Source organism: Phaethon lepturus, unplaced genomic scaffold, assembly GCF_000687285.1.
Source record: "Phaethon lepturus isolate BGI_N335 unplaced genomic scaffold, ASM68728v1 scaffold21588, whole genome shotgun sequence".
In the NCBI taxonomy this organism is placed as follows: domain Eukaryota; kingdom Metazoa; phylum Chordata; class Aves; order Phaethontiformes; family Phaethontidae; genus Phaethon; species Phaethon lepturus.
In genome coordinates this window covers 5,774-10,524 of record NW_010560159.1, presented here as the reverse complement: position 1 = coordinate 10,524, position 4,751 = coordinate 5,774, and the positions used below count along the sequence as shown (strand labels likewise).

The window sequence follows — 4,751 nt, the reverse complement described above, 5'->3', positions numbered from 1 at the left end:
GAGGTTTTCAGTAAACCACAATTGTTGATATAGAAGAATAGGCTGCACAGAGCAATTTCCGTATTAAAAAAAAAAAGTTCACTTTGAAAAATGCTTCAAAACAAGTTCTACAAAAGAAAGGACTGGCTAAGAGGGAGACCAGTAGCTGGGTAAAGAAACCACCAAAGATCAGCAGCGGCTTTAGCAACTGGACCCCGTGCACGTAGAACACCTATGGACAACGGCACACACGCAGGGGAACAGCACCAGCATGACTTTAGTTTCCATCATTGTATTTTTCAGTGTTTCAAAAACGATTACCCGGTTTTTAGTTTGACGTTTCATTGCCATTTCTAAAAAAAAGCACAATCCTGGGGTATCCACAGGTTTCTCACGTCAGAGTGGAAATCCCACACCGTCAAAAAGATGTAAATGTTTATGGAAACTCAGAGATGAAGATCCTGCTAGGTCGTTATCTTCGTAACACACAGAAAGCAGAGCCAGACGCGCAGAGGAAACAAGAATCCCTTCGCAGGGATTACGTTACAATGCCCTGAGACGAGGGCAGCCAGAACCCACCAGAGCCGGCTGTAATTTTACCTGGGCTATCTGCTCATTTTTTTCTTATTTCAAATGTCCTTTTTTGTGTGTTTTGTTGTGAACATATTAAATTCGCTTCTGCCTTTACTTCCAAGTAAGAGCATTAACTGACGATAGCCCACCATGCATTAAGTATGGAATTCTCGTATGTAAGCATCAATTAATAATTTTATCTCCAGTATTGTAAGGGAACATGTACTTTATAACCATTTCCATGTACTACACATTTAGTCAGCACAAATAGTCATGTTTCACTAATAGAAAAGCACAACCACACATACACACAGAGCAAAGACAGGGCTGCTGCCTCAAGGACTATCGGCCCTGGGTTGCCTCCGAGATACCCAGACCCGATTTAGCCCTCCAGGAAATCAGATATTAGTGCAGCAAGGAATGTCCAACGCAAGCTGTGATTTACTCTAAGAAGCACGCATGTATTGCCACAGCAGTGGTCAACTTAGTCAAGATATAATGGAATTACATATAAAAATCCCTTGGAGGTTTTGTTTGGCGCTCTCACTTTCTACTTCTACTGCTTTTCATATCAATTTTTTTTTCCCCTGGTATGCAAAAGCATGCTGATAATATAGTGATTTGCTACAATACAGTGATAGTTCTTCAATAAAGCAATTTTAAATGCAAATTACAGACTTCTAAGTTGCCATGCCTGATTGCATCACCTGGAAATAGTCTGTAGATAGCAAATTTAAATAAACTTTGAAAACGTCAATATATGAAATGCACCTACACAAAGTGTGAATTAGCTTTAAAAAGCTGATTTTACAATTTATCTGTAACCATCTAATTCTAAGACACAGCAACAGTGTACATTTAAGTAATTATAGGATGATATTAAAAAAAAAACTGTGAGAAATCGTATTTGGAATTTTTAAGTATGTCATTTCCTATGAGCTCAAGTGTCTACTCTTGGCTTGACTTGGCAAGCTGCCACGTGTGAGCGCAGCAATGCTGATTTGCTATTCTCTAAAATTCACAGTTCAAAATCAAGATACTTAATGATTATATCTTCATTAATCATACCACAAAGAAACGTTCTGATCAGATAATTGGATACAAAAAAAGGATTATGGGATATTGTACAGAAGAACTAAAAAAATCTCCAGCTTAAGGTTGACTACAATAGGAAAATACTGGTCTTAGTTTTACAGATTTGATTCCTTTATCCAAGTTTTTCAGAAAAAAAGTGAATTAAAAAAAAAAAAGCTGCCTGCTTAGCTCTGGGGATTGATAATTGTTACCAAGCATCCCGCACACTACCCACTGTGCTGCAGTCGTATCTTTGCAGCAGAGTGGAAAAGTCAACATTGCTGTCGCAAAGCAACCCAAGATTTCGTACTTTACTCATTTTGCATTCCAGATTTTCACACTTCCCAAATCCCAGACATAAATTAGCTTCCTTACCTTCATAATGTTTACTAAGTCTGTTTGATAATAGCGATCTTGGTGTGCATTAGCAGCTGCTAAAGTGAGAAGATAATCATTCCTTGCATGGATAGCCTTGGAATTACACTCGGATCGTCGTGCTTTTAACTACAAGAAGAAATGGAAGTAAAAGATAGGTACCAGTGAGAAGTTAAATAACCAAACGTATTAACAGTAAATTAACATGCATATGTATGTATTAACACAGTCAAAACTTTAAGGGATTAACAGCTTAACATTTATGCCAATGGTAAGGGGATTTCTAATGTTTTCTTCTCTCACGCAGCTGGTAATTTCACATGTGCTTTTTAAAGGACAGTTGTAACTCCCACTAGAAAAAACTGTAAATTTGGTCATGTGTAATTCTGCACTCTGACTGCCGAAAGAGTCTGCTCTCGTCTCATCACTTGTCCTAACAATACATCTTCTGAAATGTCAGCCAGCTCTAGATTCCAGACAAATTTGGTCATATGCCTCATGAAATTAGCTGCAAAGCATGATTATAAGAAACACTAATGGCTTTTTATACTCACCTTTACACTTGCCTTCTGCAAGCTTATTCTTGACTGAAAAAGACTAAGTTTGGACCTGAAACAAAAATTAACAGAAGAGATTAGTGTCTTACATCCTTTCTACAAAAGTACAGGATAAACAGGCCGCTGCACTTCACTTCTGCAAAATTTTAATTTAATTAAGTTTTTATGCCTAAATTTTTATTTGTATAGTTTTAAGAAAAGCTTAAGGCTCAAGAAAAGTATTACGAAGTATGCTGAGCTACATCAATAGTATCTTCATTGCATGTTCTGAAATCTTCCACACAGCTTACCCTGATTTTTGATCAAAATTTAAATACATCATGAAAGGGAAATTGCGTGGCAGCTGCAACTCAAGTTGTTTTGGTGTTTGATGGATTTTGAGTTAGCCGTCCAGATACGGTGTGCTGTAAATTTAAGCTACTGGTCATCTGATGGAATATTAATGCAAAATCGTTAGTAATTATGTTCCAGCAAGCTGGAGGAGTACCCACGTACATACACATCTTTTTAGAAGCAGAATTGGTCTGATTTTTACATTTGGATTAAAGAAAGAGAAATTAGAGAAGTGATTTATTAGCTATTTGAAACACGGTGGTTAAAAAGTAAGAAAACAAAATCAAGTAAATAGCTGTTTTAATCTGCATGTTACCACAGTATGAACCTGGCCCTGAATTCCTAAGCCTGAGTTTTTGGTTGAGTTTTTTGTTGGCTTGGATTTTGTTTGTTTGTTTACTTTCTTTGGGAATTCTAGTTCTTCTCTTCATCATCCAGCCCTCATAAAGTGAAAGGCAGAAAAATTCTCTAAAGAAACCATAATTTCTTTCATTCCCTAAGAACAACTCTGAGGAATTTCTCCAAATAAAAAAAAAAGATATAAACTTGCAAAAAAGGGTAAGGCAAACTCCCATAAGACAGGCCAAACTCCAAACTGAAAAGACATGAGTTACTTGCTTTCCTGGAAGGAAGGAAATCAACTTCTTTAGGATGTCTAGGAGCATAAAAACCTAGAGCCTCAGAAATTTATCTCAAAAAATGGAAAATAACGTCTCATCCCCTCTCCCCCTCCAAATAGACTGATACCAAATTTGAGACCTGTGAAGAGAAATAGAAGCAAGCAGTCTGTAATAGCAAAAAGAGTGCCAGCTCACACATTGTCCTTTGAAAAGGTCAAATTAAAGCAGTTAGTTTAATTTCCTTCCTAAGGAAACCAGCCTAAGTGAGTTATACTTGACTAGCAGGGTAAAAGCATGCTTGAAATGGTTTCAAAAATGTATATAAGCAAAAAAGAAGAAAAATTGGCACATGCTTATTGAAAACAATTATCACAGAATCACAGAATCATTAAGGTTGGAAAGGACCTTTAAGATCATCAAGTCCAACCGTTAACCCAATGCCACCATGCCCACTAAACCATGTCCTCGAAGCACCACATCCACACGTTTTTTGAACACTTCCAGTGATGGTGACTCCACCACCTCCCTGGGCAGCCTGTGCCAATGCCTGACCACTCTCTCCGTAAAGAAATTTTTCCTATTATCCAATCTAAACCTCCCCCCTGGCGCAACTTGAGGCCATTTCCTCTCATCCTGTCACTGGTTACTTGGGAGAAGAGACGAACCCTCACCTCACCACAACCCCCTTTCAGGTAGTTGTAGAGAGCGATGAGGGCTCCCCTCAGCCTCCTCTTCTCCAGCCTGAACACCCCCAGTTCCCTCAGCCGCTCCTCATCAGACTTGTTACAGATCTCTCTTCTAAAATAATATCAAGTGTAAAAACTAATACAAGTACAAATCTGCTTTATACGCACGCAATTATTTATACATATGCTATTATAAAAACATACTTGGCCTCGATATCAGCTTTCTCCCGCACTGCTTGAGCCATCTGTTCAGTCTCAAAATATTTCTTTTTGCCTTTAGCTAAATCTTTTACTGTCTCTTGCAATTCAGCTTGGATCCTTGTCAACTGGTCCACGCACTGAAAAAAAAAGCATGCAGGAAACAAAACATTAATGTTTTTTTTTCATCCAAATAATACTATCATCATCACTTTACTATTCTTCATTACACGTTATATGGAATGACGCGGTCTGCAAATCGCTCCTGGTCAATGATTCATGCCTGCCTTTTAAAGCTGATCAGAACATAAAACCATAGTTCGTTCGTTCGTTCTTTCTTTCCTTCTGTCTGCTGC

The 4,751-nt window shown here is 38.0% G+C and overlaps 1 long non-coding RNA gene across 1 annotated transcript; it reads right to left on the bottom strand.

The window, feature by feature from the left end:
- Positions 1-2,000: 2,000 nt before the first annotated feature.
- Positions 2,001-4,522, bottom strand: LOC104625853. The gene is made up of 3 exons (XR_738085.1): positions 4,402-4,522; positions 2,556-2,610; positions 2,001-2,130 (listed from the first exon to the last, which is right to left on the bottom strand). It is a non-coding gene; the product is annotated as an uncharacterized LOC104625853 (long non-coding RNA).
- Between the last annotated feature and the right edge of the window lie 229 nt (positions 4,523-4,751).